General features: G+C 25.6%; 1 long non-coding RNA gene across 4 annotated transcripts; it reads left to right on the top strand.

Moving 5' to 3' along the window:
- Window positions 1-392: 392 nt before the first annotated feature.
- On the top strand, window positions 393-6,860 carry LOC118483746. 4 transcript variants are annotated; one of them, XR_004871325.1, is made up of 11 exons: window positions 393-439; window positions 536-621; window positions 772-906; window positions 1,044-1,064; window positions 1,172-1,453; window positions 2,854-2,927; window positions 3,179-3,270; window positions 4,081-4,148; window positions 4,524-4,625; window positions 4,976-5,032; window positions 6,582-6,860. It is a non-coding gene; the product is annotated as an uncharacterized LOC118483746 (long non-coding RNA). The 4 variants fall into 4 exon arrangements; XR_004871323.1 differs by having other exon boundaries at window positions 4,524-4,630; XR_004871333.1 differs by lacking the exon at window positions 4,081-4,148.
- The last annotated feature ends 933 nt before the right edge of the window (window positions 6,861-7,793 follow it).

The raw sequence follows: 7,793 nt of genomic DNA, 5'->3' as shown, positions 1-7,793 counted from the left end.
ATATTTTTATTAACTTATTATTAATTTTAGGAAACTTATAAATATTTATAATAATTAACAAAACAATGAAAATTTATTTATGTTAAATTATTTGGTCGATTTTGTCTATTCGTAATTTCTAAAGTTTTGTAAAGTAATATTTCCATTTATAATGCAATAACATATCAAAGTTATTTTAGATAAATTTGTTTCTTTATTAATTAACAATCATATTTAAGTAAAATGGAAACTACAATAGAATGACAAATAATTTTGATGTAGATAATTTATTTTTTTTATCAAAATATATATAATATTTGTTTTCTTATATGGTATTACACTTTTAATTAATTATTTAACGATCATTTGTTGAGTACTAATAAAAAAATCCTTATTTTGATTGTCACAGTTTTTTATTTGCAATTGAGGTTTTGTTTTGATCAAAGTTGGGTTATGCAAGGTAAGTGTTCAATCTCATGTTAATTTGAAAACGGCTCAATCTTAAGCTTCAATATCTCGAGTAAATGTGATGTGTATTTCTGTTACTTAATAACAGGTAAATGGGGGATATCTACAAATTTTGATGGTACACGGCTTTTCATTTAACGACAATTTTGATCAGATACTGACATTTAAGGAAAAGTGAGCAAAATTTATTATTTTAATTTTTCTAATTTTATCAACTAAATTTTTATTTATATTTTGTTGTTCATTTTAAATTATGGTTTCATTTATATTTTAACTACCATCAGAATCTTAATACGCTTTCATTTATATTTTAACTACTATCAGAATCTTAATACAATGTTGGGTAGAAGATGCTGGAAAATGAACTTAAGCGTAATTTGGATGCCGTTTATGATGTGGATTTATGTTCTTCTTAGTCTTCCACTAAACCACGTATGGGTGATTGTGAGAACAATGAAGGTTTGTATTTGAAAGCAAAGCTAGAAAAGTAGTCTCAGGATTTAATAGTCATTTCAGATTTTTCAAAGATTTTATGATGTTTTATTTTGTTTAATCTTTCTACTTCTATTAACCTTTTTTTTCCTTATTTTTTGTAGATCCACCTATATATCTTGAAGGTATGTTGTTTTACTCTGTTGTTTATGTAGTATTCATCTTTAATCTAAGCGATTGAACATGTTTAATTTTTTTAACTATATTAACTTCTTTTTTTCTGATTTTGTAGATCAGACCATAAATCTTGAAGGTATGTTGTTTTACTCGGTTGTTTATGTAGTATACATCTTTAATCTAAGAGATTGAACATGTTTATTTTTTTCTTAAACCAAAATCTACATCAGATGTTTTTTGTTGATTTTTGTTATGTATAAAATCAAGTTTCCGGGTTTTTCTTAATCATCTATTCCACATTTATCGCAGTTAATGATTTTGGTTGTTGTATTTTTTTCATGTGATTCCTTACATCCGTTATAACAATCTGAATCCCACCATTCGTCAAGCAACAGAGGTTAGTTTATCATATTTTTTTTTGATATATATAGTGTGTTTTATTCTTATTAAATTATCAATGTTTTGAAGTTCATATTCTTTGATTTTTCAGTTATCATTTGTTCAATTTAGCTTTAAAGAAACATTTAATTTCTTTTTAAAAATTATTTTTTTCCTATAAATAGACCACTGTTTTTTAAGGTTAATTTTTGAAATTTGAATTACAAGTCTGTTTCTTTAATTAGACATTGTTTCTATAAATATGTTACAGTTATATTTTTTTTTTAAAATTGCTTACTTCCTTTGCAGTTATAGATATTTATTTCTGAACCGAGTCTGTCCTCCGTAGTTTTTTCTGATGTGAGTATTTCTGATTTGATATTTTGTTCGAATTATGATAGTTACTTATGTATTGTTTTCAATACGAATGTTAGTTTTATATATTTTTATTAAAAAATACAACAATTGAATATATCTTACACACGATAAAACATAACAGTCAAATTACCAAATAAGTTGATGTTTGAATTTGTATGTTGACTTATTTCTAGATGTATATCTTATATTTTTATTAACTTATTATTAATTTTAGGAAACTTATAAAATTTATAATAATTAACAAAACAATGATAATTTATTTATGTTAAATTATTTGGTCGATTTTGTCTATTCGTAATTTCCAAAGTTTTGTAAAGTAATATTTCCATTTATAATGCAATAACATATCAAAGTTATTTTAGATAAATTTGTTTCTTTATTAATTAACAATCATATTTAAGTAAAATGGAAACTACAATAGAATGACAAATAATTTTGATGTATATAATTTATTTTTTTATCAAAATATATATAATATATGTTTTCTTATATGGTATTACACTTTTAATTAATTATTTAACGGTCATTTGTTGAGTACTAATAAAAAAATCCTTATTTTGATTGTCACAGTTTAAATTTCGTTAATAATTTTTTTTTTTTTGGAAACCTCAAATTTAAATTTTAGTGATTTATTTTTAGTATGATAATTTTTCTGGAATTAAGGTTTCTATTTAAATTTTAAATTTAAAAGTTTTCCATTAATGTGTTTCATTTTAAATTTCGAATCTGTAAATTGAATTTAAATTTGAAAGGTTAGACTTTCCTAATAAGTTTGCTTGATTTACGGGATTGGATATTAGTGATTTGATTTTCAGATTTTAAATTTTAAATTTTGAAGTCAATCATTATTTTAAATTTAAATTTTGAAGTAAACCATTATTGTGTTTGATTTTAAATTTTGTATGCTTTGAAATCTTGATGTTTTTTTATGAGATGCTTTGACTATATTATTTGTAATTTTAGGGATGCTTCGAGTCGTTGACTATTGTTTTTGTACTCGAGTTGCATATCTCACAAACTTTTTGTGTTTTGTAATTTTAGGTGAAGAGCTTCTTTCAGACTTCTTCCCCTACAAGGAACTATTGAATGGGTTCCTATGAGAAGTTGAAGAAAAGGTATATCTTGCACTGTTTTGTGAGTTATAATTTTTTGTATTTTAGTTATAATTTTTGTATTTAATTAGTTTTTAATTCTTTAAAGATGTCTTTAATTTCTTTTTAAATATGTTTTTGTTTCTATAAATAGATTATTGTTGTTAAAGATGATTTTTGTATTCGAAATTATGATTCGGTTTCTGTAAATAGACTTTGTTTCTATAAATAAATTACCATTATATTTTTTTAAACAATGGTTACTTCGTTTGCAGTTATGGATAATGAAAACAATGCTCCTTCGTTATTAAAGTCGATTGAGGACTATGATCCTATATTTTTCGAATTGTTCGTCGACCAAAAACAGGTTAGTTCAATTTTGTTGGTGTTGTTTGTTTTTTGATATGTATAGTCTTTCTTTTTTATTTTTGTCTTTAGGTGTTAATTTGAAATTTTATGTGATTATCTTTTGAAGTTCTTATGGTTTGTTTTGTGAGTTATAATTTTTTGTATTTAGTTATGATTTTTGTACTTAGTTAATTGTTAATTCTTTAAAGATGTCTTTAATTTCTTTTTAAAGTTGTTTTTGTTTCTATAAATAGATTAGTGTTGTTAAAGATGATTTTTGTATTCGAAATTATGATTCGGTTTATGTAAATAGACTTTGTTTCTATAAATAGATTACCGTTATATTTTTTTTAAAATAGTGGTTACCTCCATTGCAGTTACGGATCATGAAAACAACGCTCCTTCGTTGTTAAAGTTGATTGGGGACTATGATCCTATATTTTTAATATGTTTCTTAAGTTTTCAGTTTTGTGCACACAATAAGTTATTGCAACTTATATGTTTTTTTTGTTTCGATTGATAGGAAATACCATATGATTTTGCAACCTTATTGTGGGGAGAACAACTTCCATATGTCAATGTCTTAAAATTATTGATGATGATTTATCGTGAGTCATTGAGTTATAAATTTTGTATTTAGTTAGTTGTTAATTCTTTAAAGATGCCTTTGATTTCAATTTTAAAGTTGTTTTTGTTTCTATAAACAGATTACTGTTGTTAAAGATTATTTTTGTATTCGGAATTATGATTCGGTTTCTGTAATAGTCTTTGTTTCTATAAATATATTACCATTATATATTTTTTAAAACAATGGTTACTTCATTTGCAGTTATGGATCCTAAAAACAACTCTCATTCGTTGTTAAAGTTGATTGAGTAATATGATCCTATATTTTTGGTATGTTTCCTTAATGATTTGATTTTTAAATTTAAAATTTTGAAATCAATCATTATTTTAAATTTAAATTTGAAACTTTTCCATTAATGTGTTTGATTTTAAATTTCGAATCTGTAAATTGAATTTAAATTTGAAAGATTAGACTTTCCTAATAAGTTTGCTTGATTTACGGGATTGGATATTAGTGATTTGATTTTCAGATTTTAAATTTTAAATTTTGAAGTCAATCATTATTTTAAATTTAAATTTTGAAGTAAACCATTATTGTGTTTGATTTTAAATTTTGAATGCTTTGAAATCCTGATGTTTTTTTATGAGATGCTTTGACTATATTATTTGTAATTTTAGGGATGTGCTTTTATTTTGATTCATTAGGTGTTTATTTTGGATGGTCCGGAGTTTTTGGCTGCAACTATGTTGGACAGAGATATGCTTGCTATTGCTGTAAATTGGTACCATGTCGGTTGGTTTTGCTTGGTAAGGTTAGACTTTCCTAATAAGTTTGCTTGATTTACGGGATTAGATATTAGTGATTTGATTTTCAGATTTTAAATTTTAAATTTTGAAGTTAATCATTATTCTAAATTTAAATTTTGAAATAAACCATTATTGTGTTTGATTTTAAAATTTTCAATTTCGAAGTCAATTATTATGTTAAATTTAAATTTTAAAGTTTGCCACTAATGTGTTTGATTTTAAATTTCGAATCTGTAAATTGAATTTAAATTTGAAAAGTTAGTCTTTCCTAATAAGTTTGCTTGATTTACGGGATTGGATATTAGTATACATTGGGTTTTAACTAATAATTTGATTGACTCGGTTGTTAGATTTGTGACGATGCGTCGGACAAACAACATTGGGAAAATATACAGCCTTGATCCTTGGTAAGTTAACACATTAGTTAAGGTTATGATGTTTTTTCATGGCACCGACACATTATTGAGTAGTAGCGCATTAGGTTAGTGATATTAAAATTTGTGCCTTGAGAAATTTTGTATATTGATTGATGTTTGAAATTGATTGTGAGGTATTTGATTGTGCATTGTATCGCTGATTGATGTATGAGATTTTGTTGATTGGCATAAGGTATTAGATAAGATATGTTTGAAGTTGTGAAGATGAATAAGTGAGACATGTGTAGCAGATATTAGTGAGTGCACAACACATTAGTTAGGGTTTTGAATTATTGCTACAGGTTAGTGATGTTAGAGATTGTGTTATGAGAAATGTGTAGATTGAATCATGTCTGTGTTTGATTGTGACACCTTTGATTGTGCATGAAATTGCTGGTTATATGAGATTTTGTTGATTGTAGACAAATAAGTTTGAACAGAACTTATTAGATTTGAAAGTTTGCCATTAATGTGTTTGATTTTAAATTTCGAAACTGTAAATTGAATTTAAATTTGAAATGTTAGACTTTCCTAATAAGTTTGCTTGATTTACGGGGTTGGATATTAGTGATTTGATTTTCAGATTTTAAATTTTAAATTTTGAACTCAATCATTATTTTAATTTTAAATTTTGAAGTAATTGCAATCTGAGTCTGATTTTTTTCGTGATTAATATCCGCTTGAGTAACCCAATCTGAGTCTGATTTTTTTTCGTTAACAATTCTGGTAAACTTTCCCGATTTGGGTTTTCTGCAAGGCTAATCGTCTAAATTAATTTGTTATTTTATGGTTTACCATTGCATAAGTTAGTATAATTTGTTGACAAAGTTTTGTTTTGTGGGATAGTAGTCATAAATTGAGTAATATTCAAGGTTTATGTGTTTTTATTTTGATTCATTAAATAAGATGTGTTTGAGTAATATTCAAGGTTTATGTATATATGAGATTTTGTTGATTGGCATAAGGTGTTAGATAAGATGTGTTTGAAGTTGTGAAGATGAATAAGTGAGACATGTGTAGCAGATATTAGTGAGTGCACAACACATTAGTTAGGGTTTTGAATTATTGCTATAGGTTAGTGATGTTAGAGATTGTGTTTTGAGAAATGTGTAGATTGAATTATGTTTGTGTTTGATTGTGACACCTTTGATTGTGCATGAAATTGCTGGTTATATGAGATTTTGTTGATTGTAGACAAATAAGTTTGAACAATTAGATTCACATTTAAGTATAAAAAATGAGAGGTTGTTATAATCTGAATTATATTCTTAACAAAAAACTGAAAGGAAAAGGAAAAAAAGAATAATTTAACACACAGAAAAGAGGATAGAGAGAGAGTTGCCACATTTTTAAAACAAAAAATATAGGTAACCATGCTTCTAAAATCTACTATACTTTTTAATAATATTTTGTGGAAAATGGACTATATTGGGTAGGTAGTCAAACATGGTTTTTAGGGTCAAAACGGCTGTGTTGGGTTGACTCGGGACACTTTTATGAAAAACTTGATGTTTCTGACCTTAATAAACCATTTTTGTAGATGACCAATGTATATCTCTATTTGAGGAATTCTCCAAAGATCCAGAGCCGATTGTTTCATAGAGCTGTGAAGTTGCGTTAAACATACTGGATTTTGAACGATCCGACAAACCATTCGAGGTACTTGGAAGATTAAGTCTCTTATCTGGGTGGTTGTTACAGGTTTAGGATGTTAAATGATTTTGGATGTACTCTGCGATGTCGATGATGCAGAATGTTGGAGAAGCTCAGGTTAACAACTTCATGTGTATATTTTAATGAATAAAGTTTTTGTTGTTTATATTTTCTAATTTAAACTTTTAATTAACTTCTAAATTTAGTTAAATGAGTTTGTTTTGCAGGTTCGAACAACTTCATGTGTATATTTTATTATAAAAAATAAAAGTTTTTTTTTTGTTTCATGGGTCGTTCAGAGAGGCAAGTTTCTGCCTCCGGTTCTTGCCCGAAGTTTCTGACCTTACTCGCAACCCATTGACTACAACTTTCAATTCAAAACAATTATAAAAAATTACGTTTGAAAACATGTATTTTTATTTTATTTAATGACATAACTCGATTAATATAAAGTAAATTTTTCTACCCGCGAAGTTCGCGGGTGATAACCTAGTATATATATATATATATATATAGAAGGTTTATTTGAGAAGAAATTTAATGTGAGAAGAAAAAAAAGAAATGGCATAATGGTAAAACATTAAATAGTTTATAACTCCTCCCACTAATTATGTTATCTCTCATTAATAAAGTAAAAAAACATTTTATCCTACACATTTCAAAATTTATCTTACGTATATCTTACACTAACCGAAATTTACCCTACGCATATCTAAATTTATCATACACATTTAAGAATTTACCTTACACATACTAAAATTTATCCTACACATGTCAAAAATTGTCCTTCACTCTAAATTATTTTATCTTGAAAAGGTATATTTAAAAGTGAGCTACAAGTTTAATTAGTTAGCTAATTAATTAAAATTAGAAATTTACCTATATGCCCTTATTAATAACATTAAATACACACATTAAATGAAGTAAAATGGAGCATTTCTATTGGTTTAAAACCTATTCTTTTTATTCTTACAAAATTTTTCTTCTCATTTGAACCCTCCACTATATATGTATATATATATATATATATATATATATATATATATATATATATATACATAGGGTTAGGATCATGTGAGATGCACTAGACTAATTGAGA

The sequence above is a fragment of the Helianthus annuus genome, chromosome 2, assembly GCF_002127325.2.
Source record: "Helianthus annuus cultivar XRQ/B chromosome 2, HanXRQr2.0-SUNRISE, whole genome shotgun sequence".
In the NCBI taxonomy this organism is placed as follows: Eukaryota; Viridiplantae; Streptophyta; class Magnoliopsida; order Asterales; family Asteraceae; genus Helianthus; species Helianthus annuus.
This window is presented reverse-complemented; position numbering and strand designations above follow the sequence as displayed.